At 38.2% G+C, this 13,121-nt stretch overlaps 1 protein-coding gene across 6 annotated transcripts in view; it reads right to left on the bottom strand.

Moving 5' to 3' along the window:
- APBA2 (amyloid beta precursor protein binding family A member 2) overlaps window positions 1–12,589 on the bottom strand; it is a 2,738,723-nt gene extending 2,726,134 nt beyond the window's left edge. For 3 of the 6 annotated variants that reach the window (XM_044078549.1, XM_044078553.1, XM_044078554.1), the window contains exon 1: window positions 12,260–12,589. The gene's annotated coding sequence lies outside the window, so the exon portion shown is untranslated. The other 3 variants (XM_044078552.1, XM_044078555.1, XM_044078551.1) reach the window with 3 other exon arrangements.
- Window positions 12,590–13,121: the final 532 nt, after the last annotated feature.

Raw genomic sequence — 13,121 nt, 5'->3', positions numbered from 1 at the left:
GGCTCCCAGTACATGCCAGGATACTATGCTGTTTTGTATAGTTCTCTTCAGAATAATAAACACAGGGTACTGTCCCCCACTTAAGCAAGGGGTGGGGTCTATCCCCTGCAATGACATTGCTTTTGTGTATAGGTTACAATTTTACATCAGTCAGTACTCGATGCTAAACAAACTTTTAATTGATATACACACACACAATTTCACAATTTACCACATTTTAAGCCTTGACAATTTCCCCTTTTGTGTTCAAATTAACCTATCCCATTTGGTTACAGACTGGACTTACCCATCTCATGGCCGATAATTATATATTAGCCCTAATGAGAATAACTGATGAACATACCATAGGTAATTTATGGGCACCCCATGTATAGGATAAGGCATTTAGGAGCTAACTCCATTAGTAGTTCAGGGGGGAGTCCTGGGGTAAATTTTCTGTTTCCTATCTAGAGATCCAAGTTGTGTTTGAATACAGACAGGGATTAACTTCATTTTATGTGGATGGGGAGTCTGTTCCAGAGCAGTAATATCCTCTGTGAGATATACCTGTCCCTCCAAACCATTCTGTTGATGTTGCAGGCAAGGTTTTGATTCCTAGACTGAGTATTTCTGATGCCATCTGACTTGATGATGTGCAGTAAATCCATCAGTATTGGGTTGGAATATGACCTGAAGCCAAACACTGATCACTTCTTAACAGTCTGTAGGATACCGATTATAGTGACAGGGCTTTGATTTGGTCCATAAAGGACATGCTTGGTTGGCCTTATATCCTTTTAATAAGGTTTATCAGTAAGTATTTTGGTTGTTGCATGTGTTTGGACAGATATATGCCAAGGGGGCCAAGATATTCAATGGCTGGCCTAATGAGGGCTGTGTAAAGGGGACAATGATAACCAAGACTTCAAGCACTTGAATTATTTACTGTAGAGTTTGAAAATTAACGTTTCAAGAGTTGCTACAGTTTATGTGCTCAAGACTGCAATAAAGTGAGGATCATGGAATTTTTCCTTTTCCAATTGTAGTGCGATCTCGGAGTTGGTATTTATAATTAGCAGGGGGGTGTGGGGGTGCAAGATGTCTTGCTCCCCTGCATAAAAATAGTTTCTGTGTTTCTTCAAATCCATGTGATTCAAATGGCTTTAGTCTATGTCTTAGCATTTGAATTTTGTACAATGCAAACATCTAACATAGACTCATAAGTATAATATAAACATACACTATGTTGTACTTTAAAATATCAACGATACACACAGTCAAACATCAAAACATTAATCCCAAAGGACTTAAACTCTAAAAACTGAAATCAAATGTGCCTCCAACAACCCTTGCTAATTATACATACCAACTCCGGGACTGCGCAACCTCCCATAAAGTAACACCAGCAGAAGCAATCGTATGATTGATTATTCAAGCATTTCTACATTAAATATATGTATTTATGCATAAAAAAAAAATATATATATATATACATACATATATATATATATATATATATATATATATATATATATACACATACATACATATGCATACACACACACACACACACACACACACACACACACACACACACACACGCACACAGTGGCACAGTGGATACAAAAAGTGTACACACCCCTGTTAAAATGCCAGGTTTTTGTGATATGAAAAATTAGACCACAATAAATCATTTCAAAAGTTTTCCCACCTTTAACGTGACCTATAACCTGTACAATTCAATTGAAAAACAAACAAATATGTTATGGAAAAAAATATAAAAACTAGAAAACATAAAATAAGCTGGTTACATAAGTGTGCACACCCTTAAACTAATACTTTGTTGAAGCACCTTTCAACACAGAGGAAATACCATCTTAGTGTCCTGTTAAGAAAATCATGCACAAAATATTCAGTTAGTTATTAAACAACAACAAAACACGTGCACTGGACTACATGTCAGCAGTGACCGTCTGTCCCTTATTTTTTTCTTTTTGCATTATTGAAAAATAACATACAAGCCTGGCATTTTAAAATAAAGAAACAATAACTTCCAGCAAAATTATTTTCTCCTTTAAAATGTACATTGCCTTGAATCCTGGATTTCTGAAAGCATTAAACTGTCAAGTTGGAATTTACAACTAATCTAACATGCATAGCAACATTTCCTGGATTCATTATGTTAAAACAAGAATGCTGTTAAAGTGTTATTGCATGACTGTGTAAACACTTGTAGGGGAAAAACATTTGTTACTTAGTCATTTTTACATTTTACAAAAGCAAATATAAGAAAAAGATATTTAAAAATTAAAGTCTCTCCTCATGTAAAACAGACATCCCTTTGCTTCTTGAGCAAATAGCTTGAAGATCGGAGGTGAGTCAATGACACAAACTGAAAATACAGTGGAATGCATGAAAAAAAACAGTTTTCTTGCATATGTCAGTTTACAGTGACTGAAAGGATCACTTCTGAAAACAGACCATCTTGATTGTCGGTGTTTAGATTTGTATACAAACCATGCACAGTCACATGACGCAATTTTTTTCTGAGAATTAATCTTGTTGTGCTGCTTAATTTCTGATATTTTGGGTTGACACTGCCACTCTAAGACATTTAAATCATACCTTTCATACCAGTTAAACATTCATGCCAGTTAAACTTTGCATTGCTGTGATGCCCGTGCCCAGGCCCAGCAATCAAGGAGCCTCAATCCTCACCACTAACACCAGTGAGGGGCGTCTCATAAAGGAAGAAAGGATAACAAATACCCACGGTAAAGTGCAATTTCCCTTAAGAGCACACAGAGATCACAGTCAGTCTGGGGCTGGTCGATCCCTTGCTCTCCAGGTCCCTAATAAGACTCCCCACTGGCACAGCTATAGGGTCCAGATCTCAGCCTAGCTGGGCAAGCTAAAACCTCCAGCACCCTCTCTGTCCAAGCAGTGCTTCGTGTCCCTCCCCAAGTAGCTGACACACACTCTTTGAAATAAGAGTTTATACAACCACACAGACACTCCTGGGAAAGGCTTGCACAGGTTCTCCAGCTATGCCCTTATTACCCAGACTATACAGTATCACCGCCTGCCACCACCCAGCTAATATTTATCAGCTACTCAAAGGCCATTAAAAGGGTATCCAATTATTACTGTGCAATATTATTATCCAATTGGCAGTATAACTAAACAGTCAAAGGTTATTAGAGTGACTTGGTACAGTAATCACTATAAATATGCAATGTTCTCTAGAGCTTAAATTATCTCTACACAAAACAGCCACAGTTGAAAGGTTTTAAAATATTTAATAATAAATAATAAAAACACAGAAAAATACTTCTTGTTACACAGTGCTAGTCAAGAGTTCAGATATCACAGAGAAATACTTAAAATAACTCAGTAGTACAGTTCTGACATCACAGAAAAGCACTTAGTATAATCTTTCTAGTTCCTAGCTATTTCTAAAAGAAAACAAAAGTCTAAGATAACTTACATAAGAAAACAGGCAGAGAGCTGATGAGTTGGATGGTCAAGACAAAAATGCTTAAAGCTCTCTGATTCTCTCTGTTTAAAAAATCTCATTCCTGGTTCCCATTACATCATTCTTCACACTTTCCTGGGTTCCCAGGCTAACAGAAACTACATTTACATTCTTAACATCTCCTTGTGTTATCTTGCAGCTGGTCAGGAAGCAGAGCAATAAAAATTCATTTTCATGTTTAAATCTAGAAATGTAACTCTTGGTTAAAACAATAGAAAGAATGTCTTCATCTAGACGGGCTGTAGCTGACTTTAGATCAAAGGGTCACAACATGCTTTTACTTGGTCAGTAGAGAGCACTGTTGTGACATTTTTTTGCAGTTCCACATCTAACAGCAGTTTTTCCATTTAAGACAACAAGCCTGTGCCTTACATTAATATTTACAAATGATAGAATTAGCTATAAAATTCTATCTGGCTAGGCTGGCAGCCTTCACAACTGCAAAAAGTTAGACTTTGTAGTTTTCTTGTTATAATAAGTGTAACAGTTTATGGCAAGACAGCATTCCATTGTCTCTTTTTCTGATTATCTCTCTGTCTCTCTGCTTGGTAACAACTGTATGTACAAACATTAAAAAATACTTGAAATTTGTGCATGTAACATAAATTACTTCATTAAAACTGTGCTAATTCTGTGCAGCTTCCATTAATGCCTTTTAAAACAGAAAACCATTAATTTATTAGCTTCAGCTCAATAAGTATTCTATTAAAAATGTTTCAATCATTGCAATTAAATTAGAAAGAAAATAGTTTGCCCATCATATGGGCATTTTGAAAGAATAAGGAAATGTTTAACTGGTACTTTTTTATATGTTTTTCTTCCAACAAGACACACACTGTCATGAGCTAAGGTCCACTGCCTTAGCCTCCTTATTTTCTGACAATTTCTCCATCAAAACATTCCAAGGATTTAATTTATCACCTAGTAAGAATTTTTGTAGTGGATAATAAGAGAACTTGTCTAACTATGTCATCTTCAAGTAAAACTAAGAGGGATGAGTGGTATACCATTATCTGTAGATAAAGTGATAAATGTAACCTTAACTGAAATCTACAATGACATAGGAATGACAGCCTAGTGATATATCAGGCATAGGCCTAGTGAGTACAAAACCAGTTCTTCAATATAATATTACAATTTTTTGGAGGAACAAATCTGGTTCTGCAGTCAGAAAATAACAAAATCAATACCATGCAGGTCTTTTATGAACTAGCCCATTTCCAGAGGGTCTGGCAGCCATGTATATTGCACATATGTTAATAGCAATGTCCTACCTGGTCCAGAGAGCCTACAAACATTTACAGGAATGGTTTCCAGGTGGTCTGCAATGCCCACAACATTATTTACAATGTGTCCAGGCACCACTCAAGCAGTTTATATTATCCACATACTTGGCACATGTCTAAACTACAACCAGAGGTTCCTGCTAGTTGACTTCCCCACAGGATCATCTGGTTGTTAGGTGCAAATGCATGTTAGATATACGCACACATGCCATGCAAGCAGGAAGCAGATCACATATACTATGCTGTGTGTTGTATGTTGAAGGCAATAACAGATTTTCACTAGAGTCCTGGAAGAGGACCCCGATATGCTACCCCACATCATGCAAGAAATAGCCAACAGCACAGCGTACATGGAAGCACAAAAAGTGGAGCATGTCTTTATACTGCTGAAATGTCACTTTCAATGTCTCAACATCTCAGAAAGAGCTCTACAATGCAGCCCAGACAAATGCAGAAAGTTTTTGTTATGTGCACCAAGCTTCACAACATGGCATTGTGCAAACAGAGCAGCAGGTAGCCATCATGGCAGAACATCCTATACCAGTCAGAGCAGCATAAGAAGGCAGAGTGGAGATTCAAGGGAAGAACATGCAGCAGCAATACCACAGCTAAGGCAGAGGCAGGTGCAATATACCACATCACTTTCAAAGAGGCAATGTCTAGTGCACAGCTATGTACAATGACACAGACAATACAACATTTTAAGAAAACCCAGGTTTTGCACCCAGCTTTGCTAAACAGTGCATGTATTGGCCATGCTGTACAGACATCAACATAGTCACAAAAGTTAGAGTGTGGGTAGGGCATAGCCATCATCATTTCACAGATGGGGGAGCAATGTGACAGGTGACTGAAACACTAAAATATAAGGTAAAGCTATTGGAACTGATAAAAATACTCATGTACTCCAGGAGGTTGTGATAAGTTAGAGGTCACATCCTCTAATGGTGGATTCATCTTCCATGACATGACCGTTGATGGTGTCCAATGTGCTGGCCTATAGTGTTGGGGCTATAAGAGGTCCATGGTAGGGAGGAGGTAAAGCTCCTGATAGGGTATGCCATATGTTGAGCCTGATAAGCATAATTACCCATGATCTGGACAATGCCTATGACTGGGAGCATACCTGCCAACTGTCCAGATTTTTGCAGACTGTCCAGATTTTTGGCTCATATTTTTGGTCTGGTCCTCATAAAATTTGTGGTTTTCAGGCAGATCATTGAGACTTGAAGTCACAAAAAACGACAGATATTTGTGTTGCAGACTTCATATCTTTCAGAAAATACATGCTAACGCAAAACCTGTTATTCTATCAATTTTCTAAGGTTAGAAGAGCAATAATTAAAATTTGTCTTTTTTTAGCTCTTTGTCCCTTCTTAATTTAAGGCTTTGTCTAGACTTTTTGCACTAAGAGATTGAGAGGTATGACTGGGAGTGTCAGGTCATTTGCCCATAAGTGACTCCTCATATTTAAGTGCTGTAGCCATGAGCAATATGGCCCTTGAACCCCATGTTCCTTGCTGTATGTCCTTCTAACATAGCTTTCTATGTTCATGGGTTGAACCTTACAGCCACAAATATACTGTACTGTACCATGATGGTGCTATGCGTTCTCAGATACACATATACCACCAAATTTCCCTCATTCTCACTGATATCCACCACAAGATTTGTTGGTGCTGTAGAGGTAATTTCCCAAGCAGAACTCCTTCCTTATCTCTGGGAAGCTCCAAATATACACATGCTTTTCTGAAATTCCTCTACTTTGATAATGTATGATTATTAATGGTGTTCTGCTAAATAGTGCTGATGCTCCACATTGTGCTAACAAGAGACAGTTAAGGGTGGCGGTTATTATTTATTTATTTACATTTATTTACCGGGTAATGTCCGACTGGGCAAATGCCCTTTTTCAGCAGAGACCTGGGGAGAAAAGCTCCAAAAAGTAACATAGATATATAAGACATTTATAAAGCAGAGTACAATAAGGTTACAAATTCATACAAATTTACAAATAATTGTTAATAAAGAGTAACATCATTGATACAGTAAGTACAGTTAAAAAAATCTATATTTAAACATGCATTTACATTTTTTTTAATACATTCACATGAGTGATGGGAATATCTCATGCTCCCATGGTCATGTTACTGAAGTCAGTTAGTGCCACTATTTGCAAATTGCTTACAGAGTACAATGTGCTATCCAAAATTGCTCATTAAACAGCTTATTTTCATTGCAAATTCTAGCAATACTGGTGCATATCAAAGTGACCACAAGGCATGTGACTCGCATATGTTTTCTGGTCACTGTGACCCGTATGTGTGCACATATTGCATGTGTATACCCACAGAACCATGGTATAGTACAGCAGCCATGTCCTAGTGCCACACTGCAGTACTACAGCCTTATTGTAGCACACTGGTGCATTGCTATATGGTACAATGCATAACTCAAAAATGCATCTACGTGTACAGGGCTACTCCTCCCCACCCACATTAGTAACGTGTGCTAAACCGTTATCTTAACCCAAACTCTGCCCCAAAACTTACCATATGTCCAAACGTAGAAAAACCCTTTCTGTAACATGCCACTACACAAGACAGCTCAGACACCCACTACAAACAAACAGAAACACATGCAACATTACATCTATTGTCTCACCTAATCCATAGTTTAATACTAACCCACACACACTAATTCGATCCCCTTCTCTAACCCTAACCTGTAAATACTCACACCCCCATACCTAACCCTTACTCTAGCCCTACCCTATAAAAACTTGCACACACACTCCCATGCCTAAAATAAATCTACTTAACTCTTTCCGTCAAACAGGCATTCTGCTAAAAGGACATTTACTTACTCAGATCTTCTCATAAACTAAACTGCAGTTCAATTTATCAGACAAATGAACTGTAATTTTATATATGAACATACAGATGATTAAATGACACTCTCCTGAAGTGCACAGAATGAATCTATGCCAGCACTTTAGACACAAACTAAATTGAACAACAAAAACTACAAAACCCTAACCATCAAAATGGAAAGAAAATAGTTTCCTTTTCCAATTGCTTAACTCTAACCCTAACAAGAAATTCAGATCAAATATGTCTGAACAGTGACACTGTTAAGGAAAGGGGATTCAGGAGTTAAAGTGTAGGGTTAGGGTTAGGGGTAGGAACAGGGATAAGGCTAGCACACATGGATAAGATGGAAAGGGAAGCTTTGCCTCCCCCTCCTCACCTTACTTACTCATGGTAGCCCTAACCCTGCCCCTAACTCTAACCTTGCATACTAAAATCTGAAACCCCTTTCCCAAACAGTACCACAACACAAGGCACTCGCACACAAAACAATGAACATGCATAGTGCTACATTAGTATCCTAACCTAGCATCCACGCTAACTTTAACCCGAAACATTCACACATACAGACACTCAAAAATGTACGACACCATTCTGTTAAACAAACTCATGCTCAACAAAATTACTCACATACTCCAGAACATTCATACACACAGACACACACACACACACACACACACACACACACACACACACACAAACACACACAAACACACACACACACACACTTCTTTTTCTTTCAGCTGCTCCCATTAGGGGTCACCACAGCCAATCATCTTTTTCCATATCTTCCTGTCCTCTGTATATGGCTCTGTCACACCATCCACCTCCATATCCCCTCTCACCACATCCATAAACCTCATCTTAGGCCTTCCTCTTTTCCTCTTATCTGGCAGGTCCATCCTTAGCATCATTTTCTCAATATATCCAGCAACCCTCCTCAGCACATGTCCAAACCAATGCAATCTTACCTCTCTGGCTTTGTCTCCAAACCATCCAACCTGAGCTGAACCTCTATTAAACTGATTCCTAATCCTGGCCATCCTCATCACACCCAATGTAAATCTTAACATCTTTAACTCTGCCACCTACAGCTCTGACCCCTGTCTTTTTGTCAGTGCCACTGTCTCCAGGCCATATAACATAGCTGGTCTCACTACCATCTTGCAGACCTTCCTTTTCACTCTTACTGGTACCTATCTGTCACAAATCACTCCAGACACTCTTCTGTAGCCACTCCACTCTGCCTGTACACGCTTCTTCACTTCTCTTCCACACTCACCATTACTCAACTGTTGATCCCAAGTATTTAAACTCATCCACCTTTGCCAACTCTACTTCCTGCATCCTCACTATTCCTCTGTCCTCCGTCTCATTCACACACATATATTCTGTCTTAGTCCTGCTGACCTTCATTCCTCTCCTCTCTAGAACATATCTCTACCTCTCCAGGGTCTCCTCAACCTGTTCTTTATTCTCACTACAAATAACAATGCCATCCGCAAACATCATAGTCCTACAGGGATTCATGTCTGATCTTTTCTTTCAACCTGTCCATCACCAATGCACCACCACACACACCATACACACACAGACCATAAAACCTAACGCTTTAACTGTGAAACACTGTGTTCACACAAATGCAGCACAACATTAACCTATCCCCTAACCTAGACCTACTCTAAACCTAACCAACAAACACTTCCACACATATAGAACAAAACCTATCTCCTTACCTAGCCCTAACTCACACACACTCCAAACCACTACCACTTACCTGACTACTAAATATCCAAACATCATCCTTTTGAATAAGAAACATTCAAAATTGTCATGATTCCCAAGACTTACCAACCCCAAAAGAAATGGTGAACAAAATGACATTCAACAAACTATCAGGTTCCCAATATATATATATATATATATATATATATATATATATAAACACACATATATATATATATATATATATATATATATATATATATATATATACACACACACACACACACACACACACACACACACACACACACATGGCTCAAGATGATTGTCACTGTTGAGGTGACACTCTGACCCTATGTGCAAAATGGGAAAAGGGGTGGAGGATGGATGGATACACACACACACACACACACACACACACACACACAAACTACATACACATATACATACCAACACCGAAACTGAACAAAATCAGACAAGAGGAAAAAAGTGTTAAAAACTTAACACTCACCTCTTCACTGTTCTCCTGGTCTAGCCATCATGACAGATAAAAGAAATCGTTTAAGTTCAAAGTTCTAATTGTATTTCAAGCGTGTGGTGAAAAACAGTATGGCTCCCCATAAATCACTTCATAAATCTGATTGCACATTTTGTGCGTTTCGATAAGAGCATCTGCTATTTTTTGGAAGACAATTTTCATGGAAAGAAATTTTCAGATATCTGAACCTCATCTGCTTATGTAAATTATGTTATGCTTTATATTTTCAATTGTTTTGTCTTCAAAATAATGTAACCGACTGACATACACCATCTGAAACTACCTTCCTTCAATGCACTTAAACATTTCTTTAGCTTTAAGTTTATTAATGCTAAACTATTAAAAGTTATTTAATATCTATTCACATTTTCAAAGTTTATGCAGCCCATACCAATATTTTTTCTTCACCTTGTACTTTACTAGTGATTTGGCTGTTTTTCTTGTTCAGCAATAGCATGAGTTTTTCACTCACTGGCACTGTAGCTAATAACATTTTTAGAAATGTAACAAAGAAATACTGTTACTAGCAATGGAGCATAAATGGTTAACTGCAATCTTATTGTGATCTTATCATGAAACAGAACCAACCTGCTAATCTATTGACGGATATATGTTACTAATATGCTGACTTGATGTGACCTGCAGCACTCTTAGTGTGTATAAAATACATTATATTATAGTACAAAATCTGGAATTTTTAGTTTTTTAAATTGTATCCATATCTGCCATGGCTAAATTCAACCTGAAGCAATAATACTGTGCACACATTAATAAGGACAACAATCCCCCCATGCTGCAAATACTACAAGTTTACTGCGTCTGTAAATCAAACATGAAATGTAGTGAAAAGATAAACCTTTATGTATGCCAGCACAAACAAGTAAACAGTAATTTGGACTTTTTCATGGAAAAACCTTGAATCTTTACTATTCCCCTATTCACTGGCTGCTCATAAAAGTTTATACTTTCAAGGAAACTCAAAATGACTTCATTTCAGTAATAACAGTCACATGTTACAAATAAACATTGCACGATTTAGCCTGTGATCAAATGGGATTCATTCCTCAGACCTGTGTGAAAGCATGAGAGACATCAAACCCTAATTTTACTTGGTTTGTGCCTTTCTTTTGCCATTGCTCACCAAAGCAAAAATCAGCCTGCCAAAGCAGCTGATGTCAAATTGCCGTTAATTAAACAGTATTAGAAAAAATTTCAAAATATTTTGCAATGTGGCACCCTGCCAGAATACTAAATTCCATTATGACACTGCATCATTCAGTAAAAAAACGCCTGCTCATTGTCAGATTTGTTTCTCCTTTACAAAGCATCTGGAAACAGAAAACACATTTTCCAGGGGTGGGGGCAAAACTGCACAGTACATGCCTTCGGAATCAATAATGAGGTTAACCACTTAGTGGTGACTGAAAAGAACTGTGACACTTTTTCCCACAGCATCCTGACATAGTCAAGATGCCCCACCCAGAGGTAATAGTAATAAAAACATGTGTACTTCTCAAAGTCTGGAATAAACAAAAAAACTGTTATGTTCTGCATGGTACTACAACTGGAACAACAAATGCGCAGAAAAGTATTTCATTAGACTACATCCCTTGTGATCTTATTACTAAAGGAAACATGGTTATAAAAGCATATTTGCCAACACCCAAAAGACAAGACAAGCTAGAAGACAATATTAACCCTTGACCACATACATCTCCATGTATGCAACACCTCACATGGGTTCCAAGAACCCTCATTTCCAGAAGATGCAGAAGTACAAATAACGCGCGCGCGCACAAACACACACACACACACACACACACACACACACGCACACACACACACACACACACACACACACTCACATATCTATAAGATAGGCTGCATGAAAATAACGTATGTGATCTCTTCTGTGTAAAAGCTACAGGGTAAAGCAGCAAGAAAACTCGATGAGACAAGACTGCACTACAAAACTACAGTAAGGAACAGACAGCAGCATCCAAATTGCTATGTTCATGGCACAGTTTCAAAGCAAGTGGTTCCTGATAGTCCAAAAGCTATGGAGCAGACCTAAGATCTCTATCCTTAAAATGATGCAGCCCCTCAAAAATGCACAACCCACTCCAAAAAGGAATAGGTAAACATACCATATCATTATTAAATTACACTTAAACTCAATTTAAAAACAAATTTTCTGAGCAAGACGGGCAACCGACTTACGTGCAGAAGCAAAATAAACCATTTATTGGCTGAAGCCTCAGCAACAGAAACTAACCATCGTTCAGTTGCACGATTATACTGAGTCTGCAGCAACTACAAGTTCTACCTTAAATGAAGAGATGCATTCTCTGAGCCATCCTAACAACGAATAGAGCCACGGGTGGGCATCTCCGACTACAGCTCGCCTTGAATACCGTGCCCCTTACTACAGTGCTATTGTGTTCTCGGCCGTTTGCGATTTCTTTCAGTTAAGAAACATACATCCTACACATTATGTGTAAATACTACTTCGCTCGTTCCCTCACCTCGTCTGCATTGGTTATATGTTGCTGTTGCACTCTCTTGCCCAATGCACCAGGTGAAGCTGCAGCTGCTTTTGCTTTATTGTGCACCTCGTTCTTAGCATCGCACAGAGACGCTGGCAGGCCCGGGAAACAGCATGGAAAATACACAAGCCCGGAACCTGAATACGGCGTCCTTCTGCGTGACTGAAATGATGGTGAAAATAAGTGGGCACAAGAGAGCAGGTTACTCTCTGGCAATCATTGTTTTAAAAGTAGGAGAAGGTACTGTTTTGTAGGCAGGCTCAATTTTGCTGTTTGTAGCTTTGCATATTTTTGAAATATGTTGCTCGAAAGGAAGTTAGTGAACTTGAGAGGTAATTCTCTGGTAGTCCGTAGGGTTGCCACCTTTTCAAATGCCCAAAGTGGGACATTTTTTGTAGAAATGTCAGATTTTGCAGGACAAAACATACCCCTGACCAGTACAAATGACAGAACTTCACTTTTCTGCCAAAATAAACACTTATTGTAGCATTTGAGTTGCTTATGCTGTTTCATATAACATTTAGGTGTTTCAGATTAAAAAAATAACTGTTGTATACAACTATTAAAGAAAACTTAAAATATTTTTGTCCTAAAATCTCAGGATATTTCCCATTTTTTAATTTTTTTCGCAGGACACATCTG

This window comes from Protopterus annectens, chromosome 7.part1, assembly GCF_019279795.1.
Source record: "Protopterus annectens isolate FY-2018-M chromosome 7.part1, PAN1.0, whole genome shotgun sequence".
NCBI classification, from domain to species: Eukaryota; Metazoa; Chordata; order Ceratodontiformes; family Protopteridae; genus Protopterus; species Protopterus annectens.
This window is presented reverse-complemented; position numbering and strand designations above follow the sequence as displayed.